Raw genomic sequence first — 23500 nt, 5'->3', positions numbered from 1 at the left:
TTTGCCTCAAATTTTAAAATGTTCTACTCCTTGCTATTCAAAACTCCTCTTTTTATCTGACTCAAGGTACACATCATAATGAGTCTACTTACTGGGAGAAAATCCTCTTAGGTTAACAAAATATTTCACAGCACTGTCTCACTCAAGAGACCAAGATTGAGGCACTCCAGGAGGCATTTATGGACACACAGACCAATCCACAAACAATATCCATGCACAAAGACTAACACACAAACAGGTATCCATGCACACAGACTAATAAACATATATCCTAGGGGCAGGCAAACTCATGTTGTCCTTGATTGCGTAACATGCACAATTTTCGCAAGGACTATGGGTTGCACTAGCATGCCAGGATAGCTGTTGGTGTGCAGTTGGGGACTATAGCAATGCTTTCTATCTCGAGATACCCATTTTCCAAATTGTTCGTAAAAACACATTTCTTGCTTAGCTTTCCTTCGTGGCTATTGACTGTCCAGATTCTGTAAGTTGGGTGTTGTAAGCTGCTTCTGCATGAGACACATCTAGTCCCACAAGAGAATGAATGATACGTATTTGGGGTAGGAATAAGGAAAACATGAGATTACTTAAGCACCAGGTAGCCCAATAACCGAGATATAAGAAAGATCAGATTCATGTAATAGAAATTATGCAGAGGTCTCATAAGGGTACACACATACATACTGCAACAAACATACAGGCACTCATGTTTATTTAAACAACACAGTCGAAGGCACACAGGCACACAGACATTCCACCCATATAAGTGGACAGATATTCATCGAAGACCTTAAACATAGACGCCCACACTCCGGCACACACACAGCAACACAACACATGCACACACTCACGGAGGTGGATGGATTGGTGCTTGGGTGTGGGGAAGCGTTGAGTGATGAATGCATCAGTGCGTGCAGCTGCATAAATGGATGAATGGATGGACAGGTGAATGGCTTTTTGGATGGGTTTACTGGATACAATGTTGGGTAAATAACTGTGCTTGCATAGCTGAATGAATATATAGACAAGCTCCCGAGTTGAGCTGAGTTGATAAACGTATAACTCTGTCTAAACCTGATGGGCGTGGTGATGCATTAATACATGAGTGTTCTTGAATAAGTAAAAGTAACTGTGCAAGTGAATGACTGAATGAATTTACGGGTGCACAATTGGACAGAACCAATAAGATGCAGGTGTGGGTGTATGAGTGAATTGGTAGATCAGTGATTAGAGGGATGTGTGCGAGTGAATGGGTGAACAGATGAATAGAGTAAGGGTGTGGAACTAGAGCTTGATTGATAAACATGTGGTTATAGTTAAACTCATCAATGCATGGATGTGGATTAGGAATGGTGGAGGTCATGGATATAGGGGGTCTTTGTCTTCTCCCTTCGGTGTTATTCCTCCGGTGCCACCATTGCAAGCAGAGGATTGCCTCCATCTTGGTGTTCTCCATCTATCTTCTCCGGGTTTACCGTATGTGAACTGTACTCCTTTAAAAATGTAAACTGAAGAAGAGTGATGCAGGGGCTGATCCCTTTGCAGACTTTCCTCCAAATTTCTCAGTATGGCTTGCCATGGGAGTAGGACATTTTTATAAAATGTGAAACCTTTACCAGTTTCCAAAGTGGAACAGAAGAAAACGGTGGTGGAGGTGATTGAGTAGGTAGTGACAATAGTTGACCTTTAGGTACTGGTGGAGATGCAAGAGTCACTGCTGGCTGTCCTAAGGCTGCTAACGACTATGCAGATGGTGGTGGCAAGACTTCTTCTTTCAATAATGTTGATGAATCTGCTGTGGATGGTAGTGTCAGTGGTAACTGCACTGGGGTTAATGTGCTGTGCAAAACTCCACCAGTATTTAACTCAAACTTGCAGGGGCCACTGTTTGTTTTTAACTGCACTTCCATTTCTGCAAGGTAACGTTTTTCAAAAGTTGTTGATGAATGCAATTTAAAATTGTAACCACTCTTAGTCAGGTTATAGCCCCACATTAGTCTATTTAGAATGGTTTGCTTAGTCCAGTTCTCAGTGATTCCAATACTGCAGGCATACATTTGACAGGGCTCCGCGCATAATGAAGACACCCAGAACGCACTGACAGAACCAGTTCATTCGGATTAGCTATCTTTATGTATTTTTGTTCACAAAGTCATCATTAAAACACGCTACCTGCCTTATTTGTATTGGAACAATGCATTTTGTTTTAACACAACTTCACCAAAAAGAGCTTACTTTGCCATCATTTTAGTTGTTCAGGAGATACAGCTAAGTTCTCTTTCTGTGGTGAAAAATTCTTCCTTCAAACCCCCACAAACTCAAGAAAAGCCATCATCGTTAAAATAAAACCACGTGGCTTCGATCTTAGTTCACAGCATTCTACCAAAGTAGAAATGTTATTGGATTTTGATTGGATCTTCTGGTTACAGCATCATAACGCCAGTGCTAATGCATTGTGGTCCTTTTATCATTAATCACTTAAGCTAAATAATAATACATATGACAAAATTGTTAATCTAACGTATTTCAGTCAACTTCCATAATCAACGAAAGTCTTACTGTATAAACATCATAAATAGTCTGTCGACAGTGTCCTTCAATTTTGTAATCTGCAAACTCTGAATTGTCGTGATGCCCCACAAGGTATACAACTAATAATGTGGGATTGTGTCACATGATCTTCATGGTACTTTATCTGGCGTTGACAATGAGATTTGCTTAAAAAAACAGGCTTTTCATGTGTGCTTGACCAAGGCTGACATACTATGACTGTGCTGCCTTCTACTTATTGTAGAGCCAGGGTGTCAGTTTTGGATAGCTGTCGTGCTTTACAAGAGACCTGTTCATTCATTCATTCGTGTATTCATGTACAGTTTCCAAGCATTCCCCTCTACCCCTTTTAATATGGGATTCAAGTTTCAATTTTTTGCATTTCTCATTTTATTGCTATTAGTTGAATACAAATAATATTAACATGGAAAAGACAAAGCCAGGTTCCATAACGAGGTAGTTCTTGTTCCCACTGCCCCTCTGTGACATTCTCTAGTGCCCAGTTCATAACCCTCTGCCTCCTCCCAGGACTTTCATTCTCTGCTATGGCTTCAGGTGCATTGCTCTGATTGGCTCTTCACATTGTTATTAATTTTTTGAGGAAGATTGAGGAAGCATGGCACAGCTTTTGTTAATGTGTAGCAGTGATTTCCTTTGTATCGGTTCTTGTCAGTGCAACACTTCTGAGTATCTCTGAATGTTTGGATTCACTTGACTACAATGGACAGGAAGCAGAAGGTCACATCAGACATGGCCACTTTCCTCTGTATCCTACATTGCAGATTCCAATCTTTTTACAGTAAACAAGTAATGGGCAAGTGCATGGAATCAAACTGTACAGCTCGGTGTCTGAACAGCTCTGAGCTGTGCTTGCCGCAGACAGCATCACCTGCCCCTCTTCTCTGGCATGATATGGATGGAGCGCAACCTTTCAGGGCTCAGCAGGGTTCAGTTCCTTTAAAAAACCACGTCCTCGGCCCATGACTGGCTCTGTACCAGAAAATCCGTCTCTGGCTTTGAAAGTGGGTCAGGGTCTTTTTGGGGTTCTTGCGTGGTCCAGGCGATGTTTATCGCCCTTGAAGAAAACATCGAATACCTCCCGAGGCCTACATTCTGCAACTTTCTTTGGTGGTGCATCAGCACTGGGCATGTTTTAAATGGGACAGGCGCAGGTCGCTGGCGATTCCTAGATAAACATGGGCTAGGCCACATCCCAAATCAAGAAATTGCCCTTTGTGGATGCACAGGCACATTAATAGTTCCTGGTCACGTGGTATTACAGAAGGGCCCTTACAACCGTTTACGCAGACCAGCACATTTATTGCTATTACAATCTTGCTGCTAGGAATCATCAATTTAGGAGCAATGTTCTGTTTACAGTTGTGGTGCTGAATCTCAAACACAGCCTTTAAGGTGGATCTAAAGAAGTCTCTGGGAGTCCCCAGTATATCTGCACAGTGTGATAGAGCATATGAAACATAGGGTACATCCGTCTTTTTCATTATTATTCATGGGATCGAAGAACAATGTAAAACTTCCCCAATGGGTGATAATGCACAGGTTGAAAGTGCCGCTGTCGTACACCTTAACCCCAATGAATCCCATCACATCTCACACTGGGAATAATATTTTGAGCGTGAGCCTCTTTTCTGCGCTGCGACAGTCAAACCCCAACTATGTGTTTTTCCTCATGTTTTTGATAATTTCCATTTTCTCTACTAGTCTCCCTGGTGACACTGTTTAAAATGCCATGCCTGAAGTATCTCTAGACGTGAAAGTTGAACAACTGCATGAAAAATTATACAGCAGCCTAAATAACAAAGAGCAACCTGTATTTGAACATTGCCTTGGTGACTTAAAACATATTCCCCAAGTCCCTTTGCCAGGGTGAGCTATGCTTTGTATTGCATTTTCATCTCTCCTTTTTCATAGATCCCGAATAACATATATTTTATTACAAAAACTTCATTCATGCTGCTTCTTTTCACTGCAGCTCTTCCTTACCTCCTAGGATAACCATCACGCCAAGATATATGTTAGCAATGACACCCGACAGAGAGCCTGCGTGCAGATCACTCGTAGCACTGTAATGCTTGAGGTACTGTCGAGAAATATGGAAGGCACCTAGGCATAGTACTGTGATTACAAGTTTAAAGCCATTTCTAAAGGCGGGTATTACACTTATGTATCAGTATTCTTTGTCTATAAAAATGAGTAAAATCGACAATCTACGAAATCAACCAAATACAACATATACAACCACAATAGTTGCAACTTAAATCACTGTGTGGTACCTCTGTAATGTTTTGTTTTATAACTCATTTGGAAGAGAACCCTTGTACCAAACGTAGCCAATAACCTACTGGATTTTTTTAAGACGCCAAAGACCACTTCTTCTGTGAAGCACACACAATCACAACAAGCATTTGCAAATCCATTACTATGTCTTTCCCACTCCTCTCTACAACAAAGACGTGTGGTGTCTGTACTAGATTTTGCAAAGAAGATCTGCTAAGCTTGTAAACTGGCATACACGTTACTTGGGGAGATGCAGCCTAGTGGGTGGAGCTGATGGCTTTAGAAATGGGGAACCAGGATCAAATTCTGGCCTCAGCTCAAAATCCTGGGATTCTGAGAAAATCACTTATTCTCCCCATGGCTTAAAGAACGTGCTTTGTGTGGCCCTCACGCAAAACATCTGGTTCAGACCTAAAGTGCTCTAATGTTTTTGTGCCAAGTTTATTCTATATAAGACTGCAAAAAACATGACTTTTATTGGATTCGTTCCTCTCTTCTCTGAGGACCTTTGACGTTTAATGTACTAATAATTATTTACATTAGTGCCTTGGAACCATCGTTGCTCATAATATGCCAGAAATACACACCATGAAGTCATGGCCTGTATTATGTTACAGTGGGCGCCATCATGACAAACATGCCCACAACATATAATGAAGTACCACCACATACAAGGGACAGCATTATAGCAAGATGTAGATGCAATGGTTTCCTACATTATATCAATATTTACTACCAAAAGCTCAAAGTATGTCTGCACTGGTAAAATATGTCCCCCTGGCGACAACAGAGGGCATGGAACCTTATCTATCTTGGATGAGGAATCCATTTTACAGCTGGTACCTTTCTCTTCTTAGATTTTCTATGATCCATATGGCTGTGGTCCCCCCACTCAATATATACATATTTTTTTGTCCTCAATTATAAACCCCATAGTCTGAACGTCCAACAAATTAACCTCTAGGATTCAATTCCTTCCAATTCATTCACCATTCAGGACTATCAGATCAGATCGGGGGCAGTCCGTATCATAGAGCAGGGTTAACCTTCTGAACACTCAGACACCAAGTTCCTCCGGACTCAATCATAAATAATCATCAGACAGACACTAATTCTGTGCAGACCAATCTATTAATGGGCCCCAAAACTCTAACCTCTTCCCAGTACAGCCCTTCCCCTTGGTGTCCCACATTAAATTATACATTAAAGCATCTTTCCATCCCACAAACATTGGGGTGTTTGACTGGCCCATTTCCTACATATCTCTCTTCTGGCCAGCAGTATCATATAGAACAGCAACTTGGCATTATCCTTTTTAATCCTCTCACCCTGTACAGGGAGTGCAGAATTATTAGGCAAATGAGTATTTTGACCACATCATCCTCTTTATGCATGTTGTCTTACTCCAAGCTGTATAGGCTCGAAAGCCTACTACCAATTAAGCATATTAGGTGATGTTCATCTCTGTAATGAGAAGGGGTGTGGTCTAATGACATCAACACCCTATATCAGGTGTGCATAATTATTAGGCAACTTCCTTTCCTTTGGCAAAATGGGTCAAAAGAAGGACTTGACAGGCTCAGAAAAGTCAAAAATAGTGAGATATCTTGCAGAGGGATGCAGCACTCTTAAAATTGCAAAGCTTCTGAAGCGTGATCATCGAACAATCAAGCGTTTCATTCAAAATAGTCAACAGGGTCGCAAGAAGCGTGTGGAAAAACCAAGGCGCAAAATAACTGCCCATGAACTGAGAAAAGTCAAGCGTGCAGCTGCCACGATGCCACTTGCCACCAGTTTGGCCATATTTCAGAGCTGCAACATCACTGGAGTGCCCAAAAGCACAAGGTGTGCAATACTCAGAGACATGGCCAAGGTAAGAAAGGCTGAAAGACGACCACCACTGAACAAGACACACAAGCTGAAACGTCAAGACTGGGCCAAGAAATATCTCAAGACTGATTTTTCTAAGGTTTTATGGACTGATGAAATGAGAGTGAGTCTTGATGGGCCAGATGGATGGGCCCGTGGCTGGATTGGTAAAGGGCAGAGAGCTCCAGTCCGACTCAGACGCCAGCAAGGTGGAGGTGGAGTACTGGTTTGGGCTGGTATCATCAAAGATGAGCTTGTGGGGCCTTTTCGGGTTGAGGATGGAGTCAAGCTCAACTCCCAGTCCTACTGCCAGTTCCTGGAAGACACCTTCTTCAAGCAGTGGTACAGGAAGAAGTCTGCATCCTTCAAAAAAAACATGATTTTCATGCAGGACAATGCTCCATCACACGCGTCCAAGTACTCCACAGCGTGGCTGGCAAGAAAGGGTATAAAAGAAGGAAATCTAATGACATGGCCTCCTTGTTCACCTGATCTGAACCCCATTGAGAACCTGTGGTCCATCATCAAATGTGAGATTTACAAGGAGGGAAAACAGTACACCTCTCTGAACAGTGTCTGGGAGGCTGTGGTTGCTGCTGCACGCAATGTTGATGGTGAACAGATCAAAACACCGACAGAATCCATGGATGGCAGGCTTTTGAGTGTCCTTGCAAAGAAAGGTGGCTATATTGGTCACTGATTTGTTTTTGTTTTGTTTTTGAATGTCAGAAATGTATATTTGTGAATGTTGAGATGTTATATTGGTTTCACTGGTAATAATAAATAATTGAAATGGGTATATATTTGTTTTTTGTTAAGTTGCCTAATAATTATGCACAGTAATAGTCACCTGCACACACAGATATCCCCCTAACATAGCTAAAACTAAAAACAAACAAAAAACTACTTCCAAAAATATTCAGCTTTGATATTAATGAGTTTTTTGGGTTCATTGAGAACATGGTTGTTGTTCAATAATAAAATTAATCCTCAAAAATACAACTTGCCTAATAATTCTGCACTCCCTGTATACAGCCAAAGATAATCAAAGAGGGAGTTATCTTATCATTAGAAGATAATATCTTATTTATAAAGTCGCCAATCTCTATCCAAAACCGATTTAGAAGGGGACATTCCACAAACATATGCAAATCATCTGCAGAATCTAAAGCACATTTCCGGCAGCTGACTTTACCCCCACTCAATATTGTTAGTCTTGTGATTTACCTCCTTTTATATGTGACCTACTCTAGGTTCAAAACACATGTCACTTTTTGCTCTTCTGCCCCTTATATAAAGTATCAAGGCACTTGTTTGTATTACCAATATTGCAGTGAGCAACTGTTAGACCTTATTTGGATGGTTTATGTTACCTACAGAGGTTGAGGAATGAAGATGTCTGTTGGGCAATTTTAATTTTGTAAGAAAATCGCTGAGAAAGAGCTATGCATGTATGCTGCTAGGTTAATGTCATAAGAGGGTGTAATCTAGTAAGTAGGCTGATGTTTTAATGGTTTGTCCTTTTAGTAAATGTTCCTGTTTTGCATGTTTTTAATTATTTATTAGGTGTATGCTGTTTTGCTGATGAAATGTGAAATTGACTTTATTTTATACTTTTATGGAGGTTTGCAAATCCGAATGATGGTTTTATGACTGACTGACTACTACCAAATGGGAATTGGATATCCCAGATATTAAAAAATTATGCCAATACTGCCAGAACCACCAATGTGCTATGGATGCCCAAAGAAAATGGCAAGAATTATCACCATAGTGCCAGGGTGAACATTACACCAGAGTTGAGAACCGTTTTGCAATTGGTGTGACAATGATACAAGAGTAACCCCATACTGCCCTACCATTAGGTGATGCATGAGCATTACTATACATAGATGCTCACTATGCCAAGAATTACCATTCATCTCCCATGTCCAGCATTATATCAAAGATAAACAAAGGCGTACCTTAGGTGTCCACAATATGCCAGGAACCCACACAATTGTACCAGGCTCAGCATTTTAACATGTGAGCAATATGCTAGAGTTTCCACATGCTGCTAAAAATATTACCATCGTGCCAGGACCATGATTTTACTAGTGGTGGGTGTCAGAATTTGGATTATTATTTGCAGTGGGCGAACACCCTCCTTGAGTAATAATCACAACCCTTTTCAAGATGAACCCTCAAAGTCACTAGGTTAACCTAAGCTCAACCTCCTGGCAGGTATCGCACACAGCAGACATGCGTATCTTAGTGTAATGTGTAATGTATCTATGCAGCATCAAAATACTTGTGAAGTCAAAATACAAAACAATAAAAAAATCAAAAATGTAAAACCAAATTTGTACCAAAATGACACATTCCAATAAGGAGGAAAAGAGAAATGAGCATTTTTAAATAGAAATGGCACCACAAAGAGCATATTTGAGGCTGACCACAATGATGGATGGTTTGGATACACGCACTAGGTTTCTCCCAGGGTGAAAAATTTCCATGCTGCAGAAGTACACTTCTAAAGCCATCCAGGACCTCAGGGGAGGCACTTACAGATTCACAGGGTGACAGACAGAGGCCAATGGCAGGGTCTTTTCCCGGTCCAGTTGTAAATGGTCAGCTGGGTACTTCTAGGGAAAGGCCACTTTCAGCTTGTTGTCTCTCTTTAGCTACGAAGGAGATCAGCCAACTGAACCTTGGGGTGCATTTCTTTGTCCTGGTTACAAAACGGCCGAATGTTTTAATGATTTGTCCTTTTAGTAAATGTTCCTGTTTTGCATGTTTTTAATTATTTATTAGGTGTATGCTGTTTTGCTGATGAAATGTGAAATTGACTTTATTTTATACTTTTATGGAGGTTTGCAAATCCGAATGATGGTTTTAGGACTGACTGACTACTACCAAATGGGAATTGGATATCCCAGATATTAAAAAATTGTGCCAATACTGCGAGAACCACCAATGTGCTATGGATGCCCAAAGAAAATGGCAAGAATTATCACCATAGTGCCAGGGTGAACATTACACCAGAGTTGAGAACCGTTTTGCAGTTGGTGTGACAATGATACAAGAGTAACCCCATACTGCCCTACCATTAGGTGATGCATGAGTATTACTATACATAGATGCTCACTATGCCAAGAATTACCATTCATCTCCCATGTCCAACATTATATCAAAGATAAACAAAGGCGTACCTTAGGTGTCCACAATATGCCAGGAACCTACACAATTGTACCAGGCTCAGCATTTTAACATGTGAGCAATATGCTAGAGTTTCCACATGCTGCCAAAAATATTTCCATCGTGCCAGGACCATGATTTTACTAGTGGTGGGTGTCAGAATTTGGATTTTTATTTGCAGTGGGCGAATACCCTCCTCAAGTAATAATCACAACCCTTTTCAGGATGAACCCTCAAAGTCACTAGGTTAACCTAAGCTCAACCTCCTGGCAGGTATGGCACACAGCAGACATGCGTATCTTAGTGTAATGTGTAAAGTATCTATGCAGCATCAAAATAGTCGGGAAGTCAAAATACAAAACAATAAAAAATCAAAAATGTAAAACCAAATTTGTACCAAAAGGACAAATTCCAATAAGGAGGAAAAAAGATATGAACATTTTTAAATAGAAATGGCACCACAAAGAACATATTTGAGGCTGACCGCAATGATGGATGGTTTTGGATACACGCACTAGGCTTCTCCCAGAGTGAAAAATTTCCATGCTGCAGAAGTACACTTCTAAAGCCATCCAGGACCTCAGGGGAGGCACTTACAGATTGACAGGGTGACAGACAGAGGCCAATGGCAGGGTCTTTTCCAGGTCCAGTTGTAAATGGTCAGCTGGGTACTTCTAGGGAAAGGCCACTTTCAGCTTGTTGTCTCTCTTTAGCTACGAAGGAGATCAGCCACCTTGGGGTGCATTTCTTTGTCCTGGTTACAAACGGCCAAATGGATTTACATGACATTTAGCAGGATTATACATTATGGTGCAGAGATGATGTTTTTTGGGCACTGCAATTAAGTAGAGTAAATATTTTTTAAGTTATAAGGCATTTTAACTTAGTGATATCTCTCACTGCGGTACTTTCATGAAATGTCACAAAACTTTGTGAAACTACTGAGGTATATGGCTGTAAACCTATATACAAATATATAAGAAAATACAAATACAATTCGCTACCTTTTATCACTTTAATTAAGTGGTAACGTATAGGGACTTACTACTTACCTATATCTAAGTCCCTAACACTGAGCACAGCCAAAGTGTAGTAAACACAATATGGCTGCCTTTTCATTCTCTAAAAACAGCCAATACCCAATTATATACTGGCTTGTTACCGCTATGTACCACAATATACTGCAAAATTATCATGGTATACCATTTCCCAAAATATAACTCAGGCGTAGCTGTATTGTTGGATTGCAGTATCCTTGCTTCACGCATAGTGTCATGTGGGCAATGCAATACGTAAGTCAGATTTACATAGCAATGCAAGCTCATTATGCATGGCCCTGCATTGACTGGTAGATCTAGAGAAATGCAAAGCAACGCAATTCGCTGTTTTGTGTTACTCTGCACTCCATAATTTACATTGCTGCGAGATTTCACACACATCCATAAGCCATGCCACTGTAGCCACTCCCTTATACGTCTTTCCACTCTATGCCACTCCACTCTATGTCTCCCAACTGTATGAAACTCCACTCTACACCACTCAACTCTATGCAATTACACTGTACTCAATGCCATTGGATACCACTACACTCTACTCTCTTACACTGTACACACCTCCACTCTGTGCTAAATCCAGTAAATGTCACTCCATTGTACGCCACTCTGCTGAGCACTAGTCCTCTGTACACTATTCCACTCTATGCAATTTAATTTTATGGCACTCCACAGTTCTCCATTCCACTGAATGCCACTCCACTCTACAACACTCCACTGTACGCTATTCAACTGTAAGCCACTCCACTATATGCTACTCCATTCTACATCACTCCAGGTTATGGCACTCCACTCTACGCAACTTCATTCTACACTATTCGATTAAACGTGACTTCAATGTATGCCACTTCACTGTTCGTTATTACACTCTACCTCACACCACTGTACACCACTCCAGTCTAAATCACTCCATTATATGCAACTCCACTGTACACTACTCCACTATACGCTATTACACTCTATGCCACTCCACTGAACAACACTCCGCTCTCTGCCACTCCACTCAACGCTATTACACTGTACACAACTCCACTCTAGATGAGAAGAGCTACTCCAAGACCCGTTAACTGCCCGTGAATGGGAACGCATCCATGAAGGGGTACGGACAGCCAGCTCCAATTGATAAACTATAATTTCATCCACCAAACCTATCTCTCTCCTGCCACCCTAAGCACAATTTATCCTGCACGTTCGGGCAGATGTCCTCGATGCCAACACCTGGCAGCTGACTTTATACATATGTCCTGGACCTGCATGGATATATCCTTGTAATGGCAATGAGTTCTCATCAAATTAAACAGGGCCTCTGGGTGAAAGCTCCCTTAGAACCCAAACAAATATTACTGGGCCTCATCCCTTCCCCACCCAAACATAAACTTAGTAGGAAATTTTGTCCTGTTAGGTCTAACAGTGGCCAAATGACGCATAGCCATTTGGTGTTTAAATCCCAATCCCCCTGGATATTCTGAATGGCTTAAATACATCACGGAGTGGGCAACAGCAGAGAAGTCCGTATGAAATATGTCTGAACGGATTATGAATTGGAAGGGGATCTGCAAGCCTGGACAGCCATGCTTATTGACTTTAAAACACAACCCTCACAGGAGAATGCAGTATAACGTCTGTTATAGTCCAAACTCATACTTACATGTAATTCTGTTTAACGTGGATGTACATGTTGCTCGACTTGAACAGTTATGCAATATCTGATGCTTGAAATGCTTCTACAAGAGCTAGTTGGGTTCGGGGGTTGTTCTTTTGCTAAATACATAAGTGTGCATGCTCAATGTTCATAATTTGCTCTGCTTTGACATGTAAAATCCAGTAAAGATTGTTAAAAAAAGATAACATCAGACATGAATTATCACCTACAAAACAACTAATGTGCACAGGTTGGAGAGATCTGAGTAACCAATATTAGGCAAGTCTGCATGGAAACCAACGAACTCACAATTTGCGAGATGCAGAACCTGACCTACGTACATCAGGTCCTTTGTTCTTGTAAAAAGTAAGAAAAAAATAACGAATTATATTCTTCTCCTTAATTTGCACACCTTCCCACAACTTCATGATCCTCATTTATACTTACAAGTATGTGTAATTAAACAGCTTATGTTGTATATGCCAATTGCAGAATTTTGTGTTGCATTTTTCATAGCCCTGTAAAAAGTACACATTGATGTCATCCAACTTAATGGTAGCCATATTATAAACTCCAGAAGGATGAAAGCGTCAAGCAGGCATGGTGGGATTAAAACGTGTGGACTCACGGGCACACACAGATAACAGCTCCAGGCCCCACAACCCAATGATCTGTCTCACTGGTGTACCCATAATAGTTTACTGTAGCACACATATTTTACATTAGCCATAGAAAAATATATGAAAGACTATGAATACGTATACAATCTTGATTTCTCATGCTTGAAAAATTAACCTGGTGTGGCTGTAGAATTAGGACTTTATTCACAAAGATAAATATACATGTATATATTCACTCGTACTGTATGCATATTTACTACTAAACTTAGGTGTAAATCTACATTTTTTTTATTAGTTACAATTTCCAAATGTAGGTCTACACTTAGGTGGAGACTAACAAATCTTCACTCCCTTGAAACAAGGGATGGAGCCTCATACAACATAATTTATGAGAGTAAAATTTCTCCAAGTAACTTTAAATGTATAACGGGAAATCATCAACACTGTGACAAGGTTGCCTGAGATCTCCCTATGTGAAAGTAGAAGGTAAGTTATTATAGCTCAATATTTTAAAAAATGGTTTAAAAAATGTCATTTATGATTTAAATGTAAATTGATTTACAATATTTATTATTAAACTAGAAGTAAAAGCTAATTGCTGCTCTTCTGCCAGTTCAAACTGTTGCAAATAACACTTGCTACTATTATCCAATTTAAAAGTACACACTTTACCAATTTTGTAAGGCTGAAAGTCTGAGTCAGCCTTGCAATCTTTCCAACTTGTAACTTTCAGGTCATTGTGGAGGTGAGTTTTAACTTTTTGACATTCTTGCTGGCTCATGCCCATTATTATTCCACAAAAGCCCTAAATGTGTCCATGAGAGTAGCCAGAAAAATAAAATACTCCCCGCTTGGAACTAAATTGCAAATGGCAATGAATGAGTGAATGGGGTAAGCGAGCCAGCGATCGCTTCTTCTGAGGGAATTATTCATTTCTCTCTCTCCCTTCCCTCCATTCTTCTTACACGTTTTCCATCTTTCTTTTCTTACTTCTGTCATCTAGTGCCTGTCCTTTTTACTCACATAATTTTCTTTTTCATTTCTTGCTTTCCTTATCCATCCATAATCAGAGTTATGTTATTCCTTCTCTACATGCATCTAAACATCCATTCAACTTTCCCACCTTCTTTTTTAAATGCACCTATCCTTATTATCCATTCATCCATCCTTCTCTGCACCGATCCACTCATTTCCATCCTTTCTGTCCATCCATTATCCTACCATCCTTCTCTCAATCCATCCATCTATCTTTCTGTCATCGCTACTTACCTTTTTCCCTTCATGGTCTCTTGTTTTATTTTGTTACCCCACCACACAACCCTATCATACTACCCACTCACATTTGTAGGTCTGAGCTTCTGACTGAAGATCAGCAGTCGCCTATCAAAGGAAAAGGAGCTGTAAACAAAAATGTAAATATTTTATGATAGTCAGAACTGCCCTGTGAGACCGATGCCCGCTCAAGCTGCTAAATTGAAGGGATTTATGACACCCCCTCACATAAAAGTGCTGATGTTCACCCAGAACAGCTTCACAGGTGCAACAATAGATTCAATGAGAACACATACTGTAATTACCACAATCCATAAGCACACATGACACACTCCAGATACATCACCATACAATCTCCTACTTGCTCCACTACAGGGCAATCTGCCCCTCTTCCGCACATACACTTATAGGGAGTTGAGGGATTGGAAGTGTTGGTGCTGTAGTTGACTCTTGCTCAGCTGGTTCAGGACTTGAAAAGGTACCTGGGGCAGGGATGGGAGCAAGGTCATAGCTGCCATTGGTGCAGAAAGTGCAGTGGCACTGGGGGTCCAGAGCCCTGAGAGGCTCATTGAACCATGATAATTGAGGTAATATTACCACTTAAACAGCAGTCAAAGGGGCTATTTTCCTTACTAGTACTAGGGCCCATGGCATCTGAGTTCCGCTACTGTATGGGAACGACATAAGCTGAATGCAGCAAGACTAAAAGTTGCCACTGGAGGAGAGTGGAGGCCATGGGCTTAGGTGAGTATGTGCCATGATGTTAGTTCTTGGTCCTAGGTAAATGGCTGCATGTTCTTGATTGGAGCTCAACAGAAAGGATGCAAACAGGGCCAAGCACTGTTCTCTCCAACTTTAGCCTTCCATTTTATCTTCCCTTTAAGTAAAATAGGACTGAATGAGCTTCTTAAACTTGTCACAGAACAAGGTGATGTCTGATATCTGATTTATTTATATTTTTTAAGCCACATTTGGATATCTGTTTCCCCAAGTAGGTCCTGGCCGACTGATGACCCTTGCCCTGCAAACATCACCACCCTGCCTCAAAGAGGGGTATGCAGCAGCAAGGGAAGCAGAGTCAGTTGCTTGCACTTCAATAAGTTGTGAAGAAAAGCAAAGTATTGACAAACTTGAGGCCTTTACCCCCAGGTCCCACCGTCTTCGTCCCATTCATTATTTATGGAGAGAGAGATCTCTCCATGACAGAAAAAAGAACACGAGGAATGCTCTATCCCCACCCCCGTCCCCACTGGGGAGTACATAACTGTGTACCTACCCAGCATTCCTCCTGTTCTTTTTTCTGTCCAAGACAGGGACACGAGGATGGGCTGCTCCTGCGGGGCTTGAGCAGCGTGATTTGCTTCCTCTGGCTTGGGGTGGGGAGGCTGGATTCCGGTTTGCTTCTGTTTGGGTGCCTGGCCCTGGAGTGGGGTGCTGGCATGCTGTTATGCCGCTGGGTGGGTAGCTGTGTTCGGCTATGAGTGGCTGGGATGGCTTCAGGCAGCGGAATCTCGTGTCCTGTGCTTCCGGGTTGTAGAGTCTTTCGGGCAACATCACGGAGAAGCTAGTGCTGTGGCCGTGATGTGACAGTAAGTGCATTTTGCTTTTTCAGCATTTTAGGCCCTGGTAAAGTGACAAGTTTTCTGGGCCCTTTTCTGCTTCTACCCTCTTGTTCCTTTTGGGGCAGTTCAGTGAAGGTGATGTTTATTTGTCTAGCTTTGTCGGTCATTTCCCTCCGGTTAGGGGCGTGGCCTCCAGTGCTTCCCGTTTTCCCCCTCTTTATATTCTTTTTTTTTTTGGGGGGTTGGTTTTAAATTAACAGGTTGATTAGTCAGGCAACACCTGGGCCATATCCTGCAAAGGGTACAACTTGGCAGGATATGGCCCAGGTGTTGCCTGATTCTGTGTGTATTGACTCTTTTGTTGCAAGTTTAGTAGGGTGCACTCCCTTGGCTGAGGATGCAGTTATTCGTGATGCTGTGGATAAGAAGGTTGATGTGTCCTTGATGAAAGCATATTCTGGGACTCATTTGGCTTTGAGGGCTGAAATTTACAGAACTTACGTTGCTCAGCCTTTACTGTTGGATCTCAAGGCATTGAATAGTGCTTTGGATGGGTCTTCGGACTGCTCGAGGTTGATGGCCATTATTGAGCGACAAGTAGAGTTCCTATCGGATATTTCTTTTGATGTTGCACGGCCATCAGCTCTGGCTGAGGGGGCTTGGGTGTCTGCTCCCAGGAATCTGGTTCTCAGGGACTGGAAAACGGATGCAACACAAAAAGCTTCAGTGTTACGCCTCCCTTTCCAGGGTGACGTGTTGTTTGGTGCTGAATTGGAGGAGAAATTGCATAAGCTTTTCAAGGAGAAGAAACATTCCTCTTCTTTTCGTTCTCTTGTAGGAGATCGCCCTTTGTTTTACAAAAAAAATCCCATTCAGGCTCCCTCCAGGAGTCAGTTTGTGAGATCCAAGGCCGTTTTGTGCTGGGCAGAGGCAGGGGCAAGAAACACAAGTCTCCCTGACCCCTCCTCCTAAGTCTCATTCCTGACTATATGACTGTCCTAGATCTCGAGGTTGTGGGGCTGTTTGAAGCATTTTCATCCAGCATGGACTCTCACTACCTCAGATATGTAGGTTCTGGACATTGTTCGCCATAGTTATCAAATCAAGTTTAGGAGAGTTCCTCTTCAGTCAGGCGTACATCCCACTGCATGGCTGTCAGACCGTAGCAGATGGGATGTGCTGCTGTTGGGCATCTGTTCCTTGCTGCAGAAAAAGGCAGTGGTGACAGTACCACAGCTGTAACAGGGTAAAGGTTTCTATTAAATAATATTTTTGGTTCCAAAACATATGGGGGACTTCCGGCTGGTTTTGTATTTGAAGGCTTTGAACAACTTTGTCAGCCATGTCCCCTTCAAAATGGAGATTTTACAGAGGATCATTCTGTTGGTGCTTCAGGATCATTTTCTTTGCACCCTGGATCTTCAGGATGCCTACTACCATGTTCTGGGGCATCCATTGTCTCAACAATTTCTCCAGTTCTGCATCCAGGGATGTCACTATCGGTTCAGAGTCCTTCCGTTTGGCTTTCGATCTGCCCAAAGGGGGTTCACGAAAGTGGTTGCTCCCCCGGTAGTATCTCTCCATCGCCAAGGGGTGCACTTGTACCCTTATCTCGATGACTGGTTACTTCATGCTCCCTCCCCAGCCTGGCTTGTGCAGGATCTTCAGTTGGTTTGTTCCACTCTGCAAAGGCATCGGTTTCTCCTGAACTGGGACAAATGCCAGTTGAATCCTTCTCAGGATCAGACATATATTGGGGCATGCTTTTGAATGGATCTCAAAAGGTTTTTTCTGCCAGTAACCAGAATTCATGTCTTACGGTCTCTGGCTCTGGAGTTCCTGTCTCGGTTGTCTGCTCCAGTTTGGCAGGGGTTTCATTTGTTGGGTCTCATGGCTGCAGCAGAGTTTACTGTTCCCTGGGATCAATTTCATCTCCGTCCTTTGTGGATTCATCTGCTCTCCTGTTGGGATCCTCAGTCACACCAGTACGACCAGGAGGTGCCTGTCTCAACGGGGTAAACCAGGACCGGCGATGGTGGACATTAGACTCCAATATGTCCAAAGGGATTCCTTTATAACCCTCTTTGCAATTGGTATTAACTACGGATGCCAGTGCTTTGGAGAGAGGGACAACCCTGGGCAACAGCTCTCTTCAGGCCCAATGGTCTCCTAAGGAGGGGAGGCGCTCCTCCAATTGGAGAGAGCTGTGTTCCGGGTTTGCATGGGGTTTCATCATTCTCTAATTGGTCACAACTTGGTGGTTCGATCTGACAACATGGTCACGGTGGCTACCTCAACAACCAAGGTGGGATTTGGCCAAGACTCTCAATCTGGTGGCACAGAGGTTGTTTCACTGGGGCGAGCTCTACCTTCAGTCCCTGGTTGCAGTACACATGTGTGGGGTGGACACTGGAGTGGCGGACTCTTCAGCAGGTGTTTTCCCCTTTGCAGGAGATTTCTCTTTCTCAGGAGGCGTTTCTCATGGTGTGTGAGAGGTTTGGTGTACCTTACCTTGACCTCTTTGCTTCTTGATTCACTGCTTAAGTTCCTCTGTTCTGCTCTCGGGGATCCTCAGCCAGGGGCATGGGGGTGGATGCATTGACGGTCTCTTGGTCAACCTGGCTCTAGTATGCTTTCCCACATATCCCCCTCATTCCCAGGTTTCTGGCTCAGTTGCTGAGGGAGGACAGGCGGGTGATTCTGGTAGTCCCTTTTTGGCCTCAGAGGTCTTGGCTCCCTGTTGTCCGGTTGTTGTCAGTTCAGGTTCCTTGGTTTCTTCCTATGTTTCCCTCCCCTCTACAGTCAGTTCCTCCTCTACCTCCCTGGAAGCTTTGACTATCGGTTTGGAAGTTGAAAGGCAGGGGTTGCAGTTCAGGGGCATTTCCAGACATTTACCAGACATTTAGCAGTGATCATTCAGCAGTCATGTAAGCTGTCTACTTTGAAAGCCTATGCTAGGCATTGGAGTAATATTTAGCGGTGGTGTTCTTCCCTTGGTTTTTCTTTGTTGGATTGTTCCTTACCTACTGTTCTTCAGTTCTTGTGGGAAGGTTTTGAGAAACACCTAGCTGTCTCTACTTTGAGAGCTCAATGGGCTGCTATTACAGCTTTTCCTGCCCTGTGGGGTAACCTAGCAGATTTGAAGGACTTGGGCGGTCATTCTGACCCTGGCGGTTGACTACCGCCAGGGCCGGGGACCGCGGATGCACCGCCAACAGGCTGGCGGTGCATCCATGGGCATTCTGACCGCGGCGGTACAGCCGCGGTCAGAAACGGGAAACCGGCGGTGTCCCGCTGGTTTCCCGCTGCCCTAGGGAATCCTCCATGGCGGCGCTGCAGGCAGCGCCGCCATGGGATTCCGACCCCCTTACCGCCAGCCTGGTTCTGGTGGTTTTGACCGCCAGAACCTGGCTGGCAGTAACGGGTGTCGTGGGGCCCCTGGGGGCCCCTGCAGTGCCCATGCCAATGGCATGGGCACTGCAGGGGCCCCCTAACAGGGCCCCACCAAGATTTTCAGTGTCTGCCAAGCAGACACTGAAAATCGCGACGGGTGCAACTGCACCCGTCGCACCCCTTCCACTCCGCCGGCTCCATTCGGAGCCGGCATCCTCATGGAAGGGGGTTTCCCGCTGGGCTGACGGGCGGCCTTCTGGCGGTCGCCCGCCAGCCCAGCGGGAAACTCAGAATTACCGCGGCGGTCTTTTGACCGCGCAGCGGTATTCTGACGGCGGGACTTTGGCGGGCGGCCTCTGCCGCCCGCCAAAGTCAGAATGACCCCCTTGGTTTCTCGGCTGTTGAAGAGTTTTTCTCTTTCGCCTCCTCTGGTGAAACCTCTTTTTCCTTTTTGGGATTTGCCTCTGGTGCTTCGTTCTTTGGTCTCTTCCCCCATTTGAGCCTCTGGAGGCCACGGATATAAATTTTTTGACTTTCAAGTTTGTTTTTTGGTTGCTAACACCTCAGCTACATGCATTGGTCAATTGGGTGCTTTAATGGCTTGAGAACCTTTTTTTACTTTTCCCGAGGATGGGGTTGTGTTGCGTCTGGATTCTTCCTTTGTTCCCAAGGTGGCCTCTCAGTTTCATCGTTCTCAGGAGATTGTGCTCCCTTCCTTGCATGCAAATCTGACTCACTTTTTCTATCCTTTGGTTCTTCTTCTATGGGTGAGAAAGTGTCCTCTCTTTCCATTGGGTGGTGGTTGAAGCAGTTTATTGAGCTAGCTTATTCTTTGGCTAGTGTTCCCCCTCCAGGCGGTGTGCAGGGTCACTCTACCAGAGGTATGGCTGCTTCTTGGGTGGAATTGAAGTGGGGTCTTCATCTCTGAGATTTGGAGGGCAGCAACATGGGCTGTTGCTAATACTTTTGTTTCCCACTATCATATTCAGAATGTGTTGGGGAATGAGTTTAATTTTAGGTTGTGAGTGCTTCAGGCAGTTTGCTCCGGAAATTGCTGTTTTCAATAAATCACTTTTGACATGTAGTTTGGTTGTTTGCCTATGTGGTTCTTTGTTTGTCATTCGGTGTTTTTGTCTTGCATGCCTTTCTGTTTTCGGCTTGGGTATTCTCCATAAGTAATGAAAGGGACGAGGATGATGGGACCGGGGGGTAATGTCTGGTTACTTAACGATAATCTTCATTACTTCTGGTACTGTAGTCCTCATCCCCTTCATTATGTCCCACCCTCCATCCCGTATGGCCGGCCTTCAAGTCAGAGGGCTTTGTAGTTCAGGTGAAATGCTCGGTAGGTTCACGGTTATGTACTCCCCGGTGGGGGCGGGGTGGGGATAGAGCATTTCTCATGTTTTTTTCTGTCGTGGAGAGATCTCTCTCTCCATAAGTAATGAATGGGACGAGGATTACAGGACCAGGAGTAATGAAGATTACTGGTAAGTAACCAGACATTACTTTAGGGGGCCAGGCAGAAATATGGGCTGGCTCCACCTTGTCTGTGCTTCTATTTCATTGACCTTTGGTATTCATAATTATTTACCTCCTCGCCAATAGCAATTGATTGAATATATGAAATGTGTTGCATTGAACATTACATTTAAATTGATTTATTTTTTGTATTGTATTGTATTACAAAACCAAAGAAGAATAGGTTATAAAAACTGCACAATGTCCTATTTAAAAATACCTATCATAACGTGGCATTATAAGCTTAAATTGAAAATCATGCAACATGTTAAATAAGGGGTCCTAAGGTACTCTGCAAATTCGATAAAAAATATATAAACTTATTTCAAGTATTTTAATGACTAGAATTTAGCAAAAGTTTCAAAAGGCTAAGGCAATTAGAAAAAATAAACACAATAGTTTGTTTAGTTGGCCATTATGAATTGCAATGATCTACTAACATTGAACCAGAATACGACCCAGAGTTTCAGTAAAGAGCTGCAGTAATGGCATAAAGATTTTGTAAACAGAGTGTTTTACTTTTCCACTTGGTGTTTTTTATCCAGAGAAAGTAAAGGCCTCAAGCCTAAATGTGGTCCAGTCTGATTCTCATCAGCATTCTTAATTTCCTGGAATTTAAAATATCTTCATCAAGATGTATCAAGGAAGTGTTAGATGAAATAGAACAATGTAACAGAGAAGAAGCTTTCCAGTGCAAAAATAGCTAATAAGCATTTCATAGAATACTTCTGCCCACTCTACACAGGCATCCCAACCAAAGACATCAAACGCCTCCAATGTATCCAAAATGCCTCCGCCCGACTGATCCTCAACATACCCCGCCGAAGTCACATCTCCCCTCACCTAAAGGAACTCCACTGGCTCCCGGTAGACAAGAGGATCACCTTCAAACTCCTGACCCACGCTCACAAGGCACTTCACAACACCGGACCCTCCTACCTCAACACCAGACTCAACTTCTACACTCCAACACGTCAACTCCGATCCGCCAACCTCGTCCCTCGCCATCGTACCCCGAATCCAGCGCAAGACATCCGGCGGCAGATCCTTCTCCTTCCTCGCCGCCAAGACCTGGAACTCTCTCCCCACATCTCTTCGCCAGACCCAGGACCTCCTCGCATTCAGAAGGCTCCTCAAGACCTGGCTCTTCGACCGCTAAACCAGCAGCGCTCCCCCCCCCCCTCAGCGCCTCGAAACCCTGACGGGTACATAGCGCGCTTAATAAATATTATGATTGATTGATTGATTGATTGCCTTAATTTGAATTTGCTCGATGTGGGTGAAGAAGAATGAAAAAATTGAAACGTTGCATGTATATTTTGCAAGTTACCCACAACAAGGGTGAGATCTTCTGCCTGTTCACAAAATTCTCGACAAGCAGATATTTGACTTTGAGCTTTTGTTTTATTCAAATTCAGTCCAATGTAAGTCAGCAGAGACACCACCACTACCAAGAAAGAAATGGAAAACACTGCAACCCCTGATGTATCTGCACGTGGGCCTCTAAATGAAGGCTCCAGCGAAATTACAAAGGGCTAAGAGCTATATAGCTGAACTCAAACTCAGGCTGAAATGAAATGACCACATCCAACCTGCCCTTTTTGCACATCATTGGTTCCACATCAAAGAGAGATTCCAGTTCAAAATACATTGCTTAGTCCACACATCTCTCCATGGTCATACTTCAACGTTCATTAAATTATCTTTAATATTTTTCAGCATCACAGGTACATGAGATATGTATCCACCAACCTGCTGATGTGTCGCCCCTACTGTATAAATCCAAACCATTTGAGGGTAGACCCTCCCATGTTCAAGGAACCACCCTCTGTAGCTCCTTACCAGTTTCTTTCAAATAAAAAAAAATCTGAATACCCCTCTCTTACTTCATGTCGACTCTTGATTTCTTTCACTTTTACCCATACTGGCTAAAAACGTAACATCTTGTAGATGTTTCATTCCTAAGGTTTTTACAATAAATTAACTTTGGCAAGATAGGTCACCATAACTCCCACTTCAAAGTTTTTCTCATATAGCTCTGTCGACATTTACTAGACGACCTTAGATCATCAAGATCATAGCTCTATGCCTGTTAGGGTCGAGCCTGTGTTGCATGCGCTCGCGCATGCGTATCGCAGCAAGACTCTTTTGTATTTAGAAAAGGGCTCGGAGCCCTGTCAACTTCACGTCAGTGTTTTTTATTGGTTCGTGGGCTTCCCTAATAAAATCTGCTTGTTTTCATTAGTCGAAGGCACGCATACGTCATGCCTTTTCCGGTGGCTAGCCCTCCTCGAGCGCAGCGACCAAGTACAGAAAACATGCGAGGCTTGCTGTTTTCCATCGGGCTCGTGGACTTCTTTTTCTCTAATTTACGAGCGTGATCTCGCTTGGCAGAAGTCGAGCGCTTTACATAGTTGATTTCACTTTTTCGGGTTATGTACATAAATGCACTTTTGCCCGATAGGTGAAAAGTCGGGTTAGGAGTTTACAACGTGATCAGCTCTAACATGAGCAAACGCGAGACCCGTTGCATTGTAAATGCTT

Source organism: Pleurodeles waltl, chromosome 10 (genome assembly GCF_031143425.1).
Source record: "Pleurodeles waltl isolate 20211129_DDA chromosome 10, aPleWal1.hap1.20221129, whole genome shotgun sequence".
NCBI lineage: Eukaryota > Metazoa > Chordata > Amphibia > Caudata > Salamandridae > Pleurodeles > Pleurodeles waltl.
The sequence above is the reverse complement of the archived record's forward strand: the minus strand, read 5'-3'. Positions refer to the sequence as shown.